A 13,393-nucleotide genomic window follows, 5' to 3' on the forward strand; every position below is an offset into this window, starting at 1 on the left:
CACCGCCCCTCCTCCGCCTGGCCTCTCCTCATCAGTCTCTGCTCATCGCGTCGACCGATGATTCTGGTCATCATCTATCAACGCCATGTATTCCAGATCATTACTAGCCTGGCATCCAGACTAATCTCCGATGTTTATTAATTAATAAACAGGAGACTAGTCTGGCGACCCTGTTGTAGAAAAGCTACTGCTTGAGGCGGGACTAATGTGGGACGACCGAAGCGCATAGCAGCCAATGAGGACATAGCGGATGTGACGACAGAAACAGCGACAAGAAAGTTGTCGTCATTCGGACATTAACAATGGCGCTCCTGCCACACGGAGTTCAGTAAATGACTTCTGTCGTTTATGTCAGAAAAACTTAAGAACACAAGCATACCGGAGCATTACGTGAAGTAGTTGCTTGTGTTGAAAAACTACAAAACAAAGGCGCAACAACGTGACGCCCGTTCAGGGAGCTGCTCTGATTGGTCGGTAGGCTCCATATCGCTGCGTCACTTCCTTTGAAAGCGCGCAATGGAGTGTTGCCAGACCCTCTTCTGTAAAGAAGCGGAGTCTGGTTAGCGAGACTATATCATTACTGCAATCTTCCACTGGGGTCTGAGCCCCAATCATGACTCAACTTCAAAAAAAACGTTCTAATGCAGTCTGTCTCTGAGTCTTTTCAGGTTGAAATGTGTTTACTCGATTGCAACTTCATTATTTGAAACATTTATATTCGCAACTGGTCCGTCCCTCGTACTAAGATCAAGAATGCAATGTATCATATCGATATCCCTGGCATGAATATCGAGATATGAAATTTGTTCATAACATTCAGCCCTAGTTTCATCTCTTAACTCCCACCTGAACCGAGTATAAAGTTGATTGAAAATAAGCGCCAAAATAGCGATGAAAAGTAGATTTTTGTTTGCAAATAAATACAAAAGTGCATGTTTTAGAATCAGACTCAAAATATATATATATAATTGAAAGATATCACCAAGTATCACAAACCATTCCACTCTATTCTCTGGCCCAAGCCTGAATAGACGCACATCAATATGCCACATCGATACGCACATCAAAGCAGACTAAGCCACAGTCGCGGAAGTGAGAAGCTGCAGGAAAACAACTTCATTTTGTGGGTCTTTACATACCATTTGCTTAAAACACAAAAGTCGAATTGTCTCGCTGCAGCTTTCATTAGGAAACATCTGCATAGAAATGTGCCCGCTCCCTCTGTATCATTGCTCGTTTGGAGAGCAAAATCAACAAAACCTATTAAACCCGCTGAAGATAATCCAAAAAAAAAAAATGGCACGGCACGAAGAAACGAAGAGGCAAAAATAGCACTGTGCCTTGTTTACGGACGCTTCATGGCAGATATAATGACATTAGACCTAATTACTTGTAAGCATAAGCCTGTTGTGCCTCTCTTAAGTTTCACTGCACCACATAATACATCTTCTGTTACCTCCTAATAAAAAATAAACCATCAAAGTGGAAATACGAGGGGGTTATTCTGATGCCAGTCTCATGATCCCGCCGATAAATAGGTGAAAGATAGTCTTTGATTCACGCACATTACGAGTGGCACAAAGTGGTTTCTATGTTTATCCCGAAAGTAAATGTTCTACTGCAGAAACAGATAAATGTCATCGGGAAAATCTATATTATTACTTCATATTTGCCAGCGATAAGAGTAGACGTTTATGTTTGAGTGTGTAGTTGTTTCTCGAGCGTGCTCCGACTCGCATAGTACATGGTAAATAAGAGTGCGCATACCGTAGACACTTGGATAATGAACTGACCTGTTTTAACCTGCGTGGGAAGCACAGTTTAAGATGCCCAAGGAAGAAAGTAACCGGATATTTTTAGGGGATTAGAAATGTACTTTTGGGTATGTTACCAAGGGCCAAGCACACAGATCGTAGGGTAGATGTAGTAATTAGCGATGCACTCGGAGCCGATACCCGCTTTAAAAAACACAATTTTGACCAACTAGATCTAAGTGAATATGGACATGTTGTATGTCATTTTGAACCTGGAGAATTCAATCGCTGAGCTAGTTTTAACCGAAAACGTATTTTCGATCGCCGCGAGCGAGAACAGTATTCTAAAGCTAATGCTAACGGCAACTAATCTATGCTGGGACAGAAATTATGAAAGTAGCCAGACAAAAAAATAAAATTGTGTTTGTATTTTAGTCTATGAAATGATGTTAAAGACTAACTTATACAAATTTGTAATGCAGAAGTTGTAATGATCAGATCAATTAATGTGAGTTGTTCATGCTAATGTGAGCCAGACCAGTGAAGAAAAGTCTAGTTATTTGTGTTTAATATTTTCCATTACAGTTTATTAACCTCTTAAAGGGACTAGATGCAAGTTGGTCATATTTATGCTCACTACTGCCACCTCAGGTCTTACGTGTAACTGCATGTTCTATATTCAACTCGAATTAACACCTTTTTGAGTGTCATACTACACATTAGGACATGGCTAGAACATGTAGGGGGAGGAAAATACAGAATTTTAACATTTTTAAACTCCGTTTAGTCCCTTTAACCCCCACCCAAACCAAGCACATTTTTCTCCAGTTTGGCTCTACCCAAATCTGAAAAGCTTCTTGAAAAAAAGTGTCAATATATCAACAAAAATGAGACGAAACAGCGATGAAATCCCCACATAAGAGCTTCAGAAACAAAACAAAAAAGCGACAAATGCACTAAAAAAGCAATAAAAAAGTGACAAAAACATGACAAAAAACCCGACAAGCATCAAACGAATTAAAAAAAACAATTAAAAAAGGTCAAAAAAGCATCAAAGACAAGTCGAAAAGGGCAAAGAAAAGGTAAATAAAAACTATTAAAAAAAACAAGTCAAAAAAGCATCAAAAAAAAAATCAAAGTCAAAAAAATGTCATTAAAAAATAAGGGTCAAAAATAGCCTTAAAAAGTGTGAAAAATGGGGGGAAAAAAGGGAAAAAAAGCGACGACAACGCAGCAATGCGAAGAAACAGACGTTACCATGGAGATGAGACTTTATTGATCTCACAATGGAGAAAAGAGGACCAACTTTTTCACTCACAGCAACTACTTTTAAGAAAGTCTCATGGTATCGGATGATATCGGATATCGGCTGACACTCAAACCGTCTGTATCAGAAGTAACATAGGCTAGATTTTGGAGTTATGTTTACTTTGTTTTCGTAGGCTCCCAGTACTTGTCCTGTTGAAGACCTGTGTTATTGCCGTTCCCTAATCTGACAGTTTTACAATTCCGATTTCAAGTTTCGAGCTGTTCTTCCAAGCTATGTCGATTTGAACACTTTAACAGCTACTAATAAAATGCTTTGTCGTGTCTTGAGGCCAAATTAGGACAGAAAAAAAAACAAACACACAACATAGCAGCACGCGGGGAGATTAGCAGCAAGGCTTGAGCGAACGTGCCTCGGCAGGTTTTTTGAGCTCCGCTTCAAATCGGCAACAAAGATCGTGTAACCGTCTCTTCTGATTAAAGCCTTTCTCGCTTATTCACCTGTAAAACGCAATCTGGCAGAGATAACTCTACTCCCAGACAGCTCCGATTCTTCAAGGGAGCCCAGTGGAGAGACATCAAAATTTGTAACAAAAAAAGAGAAAAAAAGAGAAAGAAAGTATCAGACAGACTTTTGGAGCTTGACGGACAGCGCAGTCTTGTTTTTCACGAGGCAGAAACATATGCTGAAGTCTCCAAACATCGTCGAGATAAAAAGAGATGGATAAAAGAATGTGCACTATGTAGCACAGCTTATAAATATAGCAGTGACAGTCGGGTAAGAAGACAAGCCTTTCCAGAAGTTTTCGGTCTTGTCAAAAAGCGATCGCTGTACTTAATACTAAATAACGACTCACTATAAAGAATGTTTAAAGCCTCAAGCAGTTTACGTAATTAACCGACGCTCAACAACAAAGTGTTTCCGATTTTCCATGTCAGAAATGTCATGACACCGAGTGAGTAATCTTTGAAAGTGACTCAGAGCATGACTAGTAAAAGTTAGTAATTGCGGTAACACATAACATCGATGGTCATGTTTTGTCGAGAAAGCCCGGACGAGTTCACACAGGCTTAACATGAGTGAAAGTTGTGTTCGCTGGTGCGCCGCGGTCTACATCAGGGGTGCGCAAAGTGGGGCCCGCGGGCCAAATCTGGCCCGCTGAAGCAATTCTGTTGGCCCGCCAGAGAGTGACCTGCTTCTGCGCTACGTGTGGTTAATACTAAATCTCTTCCATTCATTCTCAATGGTAAATATGGGCGCAGTACACTTTTTGACCACCAGCGTCAAATTGGGGGCGCTGTTTCACTCCTTTCACAAAGTTATGGAAACACTGTTGTGGTGTCTTGGTATTATCAATCACTAGGGCTGCAACTAACGATTATTTTGTCATCGATTAATCTATTGAATATTTTGTACGATTAATCGATTGGCTGTGAATGGTGTAGGAAAATTGGATTAAAAAAATAAAAATAATTATCACATAAAGCTAAAGTGGTGCCGCTTGAGGACATGTTGATGGCGGAAACTTAAAGTAAATGTCTGTTGGAGGCTCTTGGCGCTAACTCTGCTTCTGATTGGATGAGACACAGACGGATATTTATGAAATTTACAATGTACAAAACACTACAGACCCTTACTATGAAAAACAAAGTAGGTTTTCATCAAAAATACTACATTTTCACGTCATTTTTGCTCTATTTGAGTCTCTGTGAACCACAAAACGATTAATCAATTACTAAAATAGTCGACTATTTCAGTAATCGATTAGTCGTCGCTTAATCGATTAGTCGTTTCAGCCCTATCAATCACAGAGCGTTTTCACAGTCTTCCAACTTCAATCAACAACAGTACATGTAAAAAAAATGAATGAATGGATGGATGCTCAACTGACACTTTCAAAATAACCTAATGTGGCATTTTCTTTGAGTTAACAAATGAATGAGGTAAAGTCACTGTAAGTGCTGCAGATACAGGTGTTTATTTTTGTGTTTTTTTTGTACATTTTGCACTATATTGCTACAATTGTTGATTTTGTTCTACTAAAACTAGGCTTTTGCCATAGTTACCACTTGTTTTAACATAGCTTGTTATTTGCATGGATAGAATTAAATGCAAATGTTGGCTATCGAAAAAATACAAAGTAAATAAAATAAAGTAACTATTATTATTTGCAGTTATATATGTTTCGTGCCTGACATCACCGTGTTTGGCCTGCGACTCACAGGCACTTTTTCATTTTGGCCCCTCAGAGACAAAACGTTTGGGCGCCCCTGGTCTACATAATCTTTCAGTAAATCGACATTTTAGTGTAGAAATCTCAGGAGTGGGTGAATATTAGGCGTGGGTAATGTGACAATTTAGCGTCATGCAATTTGCAGAGAGGGTTATGTGGTGATTCAGAGCCTCTCTGAAGTTTGAACTGTCAGAGGATCCCTTTGAGGGCGTATATCAGGGCTGCACAATGAGAAATATTTGAAAACTGCCTTGAATATTATTGCAATGTTTTACTGAACCATTTCAACACAGTATGTTTCATTTAATTGATTACAAAAGTAGTGAGCTCTTTGTATCAAGCTGTGTCAAATCATGATGAACACAAGGCTAAAATGGAACTAAATGAGGAGAATTTTGATTAAAACTGAACTTCTGAAAGCAAGTTACGAGGAATTTTAGTTTTAGTCTATTAGCAAAAGATGTAAACCTTCACCTCTCTAACCGAGCGCGTTTTCTCCAGTTTGGCTTTACCCAAATCTCAAAGAAGTGTCATAGACGGAAAAGAGGATGAAAACGCAAAAAAAAAAAGCAACAGAAACGTGCCAGAAAAGCAACAATAGCACAATAAAAAAGGGACAAAAACATGGGCTAAATAATGACGAAAAAGTGACCGAAAAGAGTGACCAAAAATGCAGTGAAAAAGCGTTGAAAAAAAGCTCTGAAAAAGTCACAATCAGTTCTGCAGGTCTTAGCTTTCAAATGGCAGACCAAGTCGAGAAGCTTTTAGACTTGGGAAAATGTGCTCGGTTAAAGTGGGGGGTAAGAGGTTAAAGAAGAAGAAGAAATCAGTGATTGTATTCTGGCTTCTTGAGTGTTGCATCAATGAGGGGTATTGCTCCCCTTCGCTGTGCAGCTGTTTCAATAAAGAGTAAACCATCCCGCCTTTGCTCTGCCCAATCTCGTGAGACCTTGGAAGCTAAGCAGGGAAGGGCCAGGCAGGACTTGGATGGGAGACCGTTTAGGAAGCCTAGCGAATGTAGTGAGTGAGTGGTTGTTGGTGGTCAGAGGGGCCGATGGCGCAGACTGGTTGCCTCGCTTCCGTCAGTCTACCCCAGGGCAGCTGTGGCCACAATAGTAGCTTACCACCACCGAGTACGGAGTGAACGAATAGTGCAATGTAAAGCGTCTTTGAGTGTCCAGAAAAGCGCTACATAAAACAAATGCATTATTATTATTATTATAAACAAAGAAAGAAATTCTGCAGCTCGGTAAAGATCCAAAGATTACTCAAGTTACTCTAGACCACAACAGTGTACAATGGTAACAAGCTTCTGTTTGGGAATGCTAACCACTCTGCCGTTGTGGAACCCGGTCAATCCGGATGTCGATGACTGTCACATCTAATTCAGGCGGCTGATCTGGAAGGCACGGGGATAACGCACACTTCTCACCTGCGCACGGGAGGAAGTGCATCTTCTGAGAGCATAAAACGTCTCGCCAAATCAACTCCTCTTTCCTCACATCATTCATCCACAAGATAAATATCAAGACACTGTCACTTGTCAGGCAGCCAGCGTGTAGAAACTCACTCAGCAGGTGTCATAACATCATCTCTTAGACGTAACTTTGACAAATGTGTTATTCTAAAGGGCAAAAAGGTCAGTGAACTTCTGTTATTAAGCGTAACCGATCGTATCTCAACCAAAAACAAGAATATCACACTGTTCATCTGTCTTTAATTAATCGACAAGTGGATGTGGTAATCATCGTGACAGGCCTAGTTGCCATTTGAAGAGAAATCCGCCAAATCCAGTTAAACAAGCCTTTAATGTTGCTAAATGTGATTACGGCTGCTTCCTATCCACACTCCACTCGTTCTAATCGTGTTTTCTTCGGTCTCCTTCATTTAAGCCCCTGGTTTTAATCAGGTGCCGCCAGCTAATTGAGTGTCTGAGGACTGGAGCGCGACACGGGCCTGGAGATGACCTGCTCCATCTTCACTCAACAAGACCCTTCACGAGCAATTAACAGGGATGCAGCCGGACGCAGGGGCAAGGCGCTATTATAGGACCGCTGTTTAGACATGGTCTTTCGGCGGGGTTCAAAGTCGCATAAAAGACACTCGAGGAGGACAAGGTTCGCAGATCGATGCCGCCCCACGTTCTGACTTTATGTACTTTCCAAATTGTAGAAAATCAAGTTTTCATGAGCGTACAGCCCAGTCATATACACAATTGATAGGTGTTCATCTGAAAGCTAAGGACACTAGCAAAATTCTTTGTTCCAAATTTCCCAAGCTCTCCTTGCGTTGTCCTTGCAAACTCTCACGAAAAGTTCATACTTGTTCTCCTGCTAAGTCTTGTTTTTCGCGGAATTATCTAACTCTTCTCCAAAAATATACTGTAAGCGATGGGTTCACACAGGCCGAACTTTTAATCTTTATTCCTATGAAGGTTTTTTTCAAGTTTCTGCAAAGAAGAGCTTATTACTGCCGCCCGTATTTACCTGCTGTGTCGTTTATCACAAAAGTAGCACTCGGTAGATAATGGCTTCTCACTGTAAGAGTCCTTCTCAGCGCGTCTATTAAGTGTTGTGTAAAAGAAAGAAGGCGCTTGGGGGGGGGTGGTGGGCAGTGGACTTTCTTATTGGACTTTTTCTGTCGATAGTTTCCACAAAGCCTGAGGTTAAGCTTGTCCACATTACGCTCTTGAGCTCTGGCCCCAGTCTAAAATCATTTGAGAGGCCCTAGATTAATGCCGGCCGATCAATGGCGGAGAAATGTAAAGATCCATAAGCACAGAATCTATTTTGTCCCAAAGATTAGCTGGAATGGGGGGGAAATAACCGCGTCTGAGGAGCAGCCCAGTAGAAATGATTACGGTTTCAAAGCCCAGTGAGCAAATGATGTAGCATTATTGATAGAACTTCTGTGAATGATAGCTTTCGGTGCTGCTCGGGAGTCATGCAAACATCGGCACGTCAGATTGCAGAAGCGGGGGGCAAGGGAAGACGATAAAGGTACTTGATTATCGAACATGATTAGTTTAGTTCAACGATATTCTGTTGCATGTTTCATCACCCTGTCAAAGAGTATGTTACGTTATCCTTCAAATAAAGCAGAGCCAGTATTCAAAATCGTACGTGGAACTGAACCGGGGCACAGAATATCATCATAATGGACCAGGGCTGGACGATATCGCATCATGATTTTGATTTTCTCACAATTCATGTGTGTATTGTCTTTTAAAAGGCGACTAAATCCATTTACTTCATCTTGGGTTTAGATATGCTTGTCCTGGTATAGTCTTGTATAAGGACTGAAACCGTTTTAGACCGGGTTTCAGTCCTGACATAGTTTTGACATCATGTTTTAGTCCGGGTTCAATCCTGAATCAGTCTTTGATATTGTCCAGGTTCAGACCCAGTTTTCTCTTGGTTGATTTCTGTTTGAGTCCTTGGGTTTATTTTATAGATCTGGTTTAGTCCAGGGTAATCCTCGTTTCCTTCTGCTCCTGGTTTAGAGCTTTCCAGTTTGGTCCTGGTTTAGACCTTGATGATTTCAGTCTCTGCTTTAGTCTCGTTTACGTCTTGGTTTAGTCCCGGTTTAAACCAGATTCAGTCCATGCTATTGTCCAATGTTAGACATGGTTTAGACCTAGTTTTCACCTGGTTTAGCTCTGATTGAGTCCTGATTGAGACCTGGTTTTGGTCCTGGTTTAGACATTGACGATAGTCCCGGGTTTAAACCAGATTCAGTCCATGGTATTGTCCAATGTTAGATATGGATTAGACCTAGTTTTCTCCTGGTTTAGCTCTGATTGAGTCCTTGGGTTTAGACCTGGTTTAGTCCAGGGTAATCCTCGTTTCCTTCTGCCCCTGCATTTAGTGCTTTCTAGTTTGGTCCTGCGTTAGACCTTGATGATTTCGATCTCTGCTTTAACCGGGTTTACGTCTTGGTTAAGTCCCGGGTTTAAACCAGATTCAGTCCATGCTATTGTCCAATGTTAGACATGGTTTAGACCTAGTTTTCTCCTGGTTTAGCTCTGATTGAGTCCTGATTGAGACCTGGTTTTGGTCCTGGTTTAGACATTGATGATAGTCCCGGGTTTAAACCAGATTCAGTCCATGCTATTGTCCAATGTTAGACATGGTTTAGACCTAGTTTTCTCCTGGTTTAGCTCTGATTGAGTCCTGATTGAGACCTGGTTTTGGTCCTGGTTTAGACATTGATGATAGTCCCGGGTTTAAACCAGATTCAGTCCATGCTATTGTCCAATGTTAGACATGGTTTAGACCTAGTTTTCTCCTGGTTTAGTTCTGATTGAGTCCTTGGGTTTAGACCTGGTTTAGTCCAGGGTAATCCTCGTTTCCTTCTGCCCCTGGTTTAGTGCTATCTAGTTTGGTCCTGCGTTAGACCTTGATGATTTCGATCTCTGCTTTACCCGGGTTTACGTCTTGGTTAAGTCCCGGGTTTAAACCAGATTCAGTCCATGCTATTGTCCAATGTTAGACATGGTTTGGACCTAGTTTCCACCTGGTTTAGTTCTGGTCTAATCCTGACAGTAGAAGCGTAGAGAGTGAAGAGAAGTGTCCGTTTAAGCTCAGAGCTGCGTTAAAAACATTAAAAAAACAACAGAATCACGAACCATGTAAGCAGATCATCATGGAGATCAGATCACGATTCACATTTGCATCATCATATCGCCCAGCCCTATGATGAACTGTGGTTAACTCTGACTAGAAACAACAGCAAACAGGAAAACAAACAGGTTTCACACCTGGCCTATAATCTGCTGCACCACTTGTCCTTTTCTTTGCTACTCCTCACAGATTCTGGCACAAAATCTTGAAAAGAATGGCCGCAAAATGAACTTCTCAGAACTGGAACACACGGTGAACCATGCCAATCCTACACTCGCTGCATTTGGATTGTAAAGCTGATTAGCACCCCCTACCTACTCTCTAGCCGAGGATTCCCCCAACCCTTCCAAGCTCAAGCTATAGCCCTTTCTTCGCGATTGGGAAGGGATGCAGCGTGCCTTATACGATCTACATCCCGCCGCCCACGTATCTTGCAGAGAGGGCCTTGAAAAAAAATAATAATTATGATTTTCCACCCACTCGGAAGACAAAGTTCAAGTCTCATGCCCCTTCTTCGAGCACTTTTTTTTTTTTTTTTGGACAATATTCAATATTCTTTGAGTTCTACTTTTGCCGACTTACAGTGCGCTGTCTGACATGTCTGCGGGGAGAATTGTTTGGCTTTTTTTTTTTCTTCAGGCAAAAGTACTGCTTCTCTGTAAAGTTTTCGCAATGTGCCACCGTCCCTGCCTCTAAGTTTAAGCTGGAAAACAAGACATAGCACCAACGGAGTTTCAGAAAATGTAAAGCAGAATGATAAATGATGAACAAATGGCATTTTGGGGCATCACGATAAACCAGTGATGTGATCATTTCTATCTGGTCCTTTTAGAGACATGGGCCAGAGCCTTGGCAGGGGTCCATATACCCATGATCCCGTATTAGTAGCACTTCAAAATCCACTAACAGTTTGAGTAATACACATACGTGATGGGGACGTGGACGGTAATACGGCAGTGGCCTTAATGCCTCTCAGCAAATTCACCCAAGCTCAAAATTAGAGATACAAAACTCATTTGAGCACGAGACAACGCCGGACTAATTAGTGACCACTTCCTTAATTACTTTGCAGCCACAATTGAATGGGAGTGATGCTGCCAGAACAATGCCCCGGTTTCAAATGTAATTGTTTGAGCTGGTACTGCCAACAAAACGAAAGACCATTTGTGTTTGTCCTCCACGATGCAAAAGGCACCGTCTTCCCTCCTTCTTCTGAACCATGGGGACAACAAAAGCTTTACCCTGCATTCCCAAACTCTTGGTAGCCATATTCCTAATAAATCAGCGTGACAATAATCACTGGCACGCTGCGGGCAATCAAGACGTTACCGCGATTACAGCGGCCGTAAAAAAACAAAAAAAAAAACACACAAGCTGGGATAGAATACAGCCGCGCTCACCCAGGTCGCCGCGGGATACTGTAACTCCGAGTGGCAGACGGCCAGGTGGGCTCGAGGTAATGTAGCCCCCCCTTAGGAGGGGGGTGGGGGAAAGCGCCCCTTCTGTTCCCGCACTGTCAAAAAAAAAAAAAAAAAAAAAAACATACGCTCCTTTTACGCGTCTCGTTCAATGGAGTTATTCTCGTCAAGTGGTCGCAGAAAGTCACACACAAAAATACCTCCACGGAAGACAAGGAGCCAGTTGGAACACGTCTCGCGCACGACTGACATGGATTCCTAACTGGGAACCCTATAGTTAAAAAAAAGTCCAAGTTGTTTACCTTCACGGGGACGAGGGGAGAAACGGGAGAAACGAGAGTGAAGTGTCAAAGCGTGACTTACCAACTCAAACTGGTGCAGAATCGAAGTCCCCCCAATAAGATGGGCTACTGTACACGGTCCATGGTGAGCGCGGAATGGCTGGTCTCATTGATAATAATACAAATTAAAAAAAAGAAAATCGTGCAGTCCCAGGCACAAACTTGGCCAGATCTCTCTTGTTCTGGCCCCCTCGCTTGTCCTCACAGCCGCGGACCTCAACGGGCTGCTAATTATTCCGCTGCGTAAAGACGTCTACAGTCCAGTCCCGGGATGGTGCCGCCGCCGCTGCCGCTGCTGCTGCTGCTGCTGACTTGCGCTTCTTTTCCTCATAAGAGCAAGAAAAAACAATGTGATAGAAGTGACAGAAGACCAAAAAAAAAAGTAGTTGTGTTTATAGTCCTCTGGTTGTGATGGCAGCCGGTGCGCAACGTGTCCGTCTCCTTGCGCTCCCAACGCGCGCTGTGAGTTGTTAACCAATCTGCGCTATATTGGACTGACTGCGTAATTTGCATGCTGGAGAGGTGGACGACAGAGGGGTAAAGGAAGCGCCTTCAAGCTGGGCGAGGGTTGGACGAGCGGGTTTCCGTGTGCATTTCAAAGTAAAAGCATGAAAGTGCTACTGTGTCGTTGATTTCCCTTTTAAGATAAAGCGTAATGGATGAACGCACGAATAGAAAGTGCCAAAACATGAACTATTCCGTTTCGCTTGTCATTTTTTATTCATTGCTTCATGTTTTCGGCTGGAATATGAGTAGCTTTTACATAAGGGAGATCCTTTGTTTTTTCTCTCTTTTTTTGGGGGGACTTGATTAAAGAGTCCAAAACTTGAATGAATCATGGATATAGTTGAGCTCACTCCTACGATTTATCTATATATAGTTACTTGAAAATCTGGTAGATATATTAGGCTTTTTATTGGCATACTATAATGCAATCTCTGATAATGTTTTTTTTTTTTCTTTTTTCATAACTGTCAAATGTGCATTACACATAAAATATATTAATATTATACAATTGCAACAATTGTAGCCACTCAAAGCTGCTTTTTTTATGTAATGATTTGTTTACTTGACATTTTCCATTTTTTAAACACATGGTGTTGCCTCTTGATAGCTGAGCTAAAGGCAGTGAAGGACACAACATTTGAAGTTGTTGAGCATTAGAACTGTATAATCAACAGACATTGTTTTAGTGAGGCTAATATTCAAAATAATTATTATTTTTAGGCAAAAATGTGCTTGTCAGAAAGGCAAACATATTTAGCTATACAAACATGCACAACTTCACGAAAGCTGTTTTATTTTGAAAACAAAGAAGAATACAGCTTTACTTCCTGACTCCTTTGTCGTTCACTTCAGCTGGTAAGCCTCAAATGCAATAAACTCCCTCCCTGATTGAGCTCCTGGACACACAGTGAATAATAACCAATCACCATCAATTTACAAGATTTCAAAAAACACCTCGTGGCCAAAGTATGTCGTGAATCACGTTGAGGGCGTGGACAAAGCAGCGCAAAGTCCACTGACAAGCCTATATACGGAATGGGTCAAAAAAGCACGTCATCCATCTCACTGTAAGCTATGGTCCACTCGTCCTTGAGCCGGACACATAAAGAGCCAGTGTGTGGCGGGCTCTGGCTCTGCGTGAACTTTGACCCCCCGGCATATTAGAACTCATCAGTATGCACGGTTCGAGCTGATATTTACAAGACATGAGGTCAGGACGGTGAACCGCAGGCACTGTGTAACTGTCAGCGG

At 41.9% G+C, this 13,393-nt stretch overlaps 1 protein-coding gene across 1 annotated transcript in view; it reads right to left on the reverse strand.

Annotated features, from left to right (window-relative positions):
- The window catches only part of slitrk6 (SLIT and NTRK-like family, member 6), a 29,460-nt gene extending 17,690 nt beyond the window's left edge, over positions 1-11,770 (reverse strand). The window contains exon 1 of the mRNA XM_079581878.1: positions 11,658-11,770. The gene's annotated coding sequence lies outside the window, so the exon portion shown is untranslated. The remainder of the gene's footprint in view (positions 1-11,657) is intronic.
- Positions 11,771-13,393: the final 1,623 nt, after the last annotated feature.

The sequence above is a fragment of the Gobius niger genome (genome assembly GCF_951799975.1).
Source record: "Gobius niger genome assembly, chromosome: 23".
Taxonomy (NCBI): domain Eukaryota; kingdom Metazoa; phylum Chordata; class Actinopteri; order Gobiiformes; family Gobiidae; genus Gobius; species Gobius niger.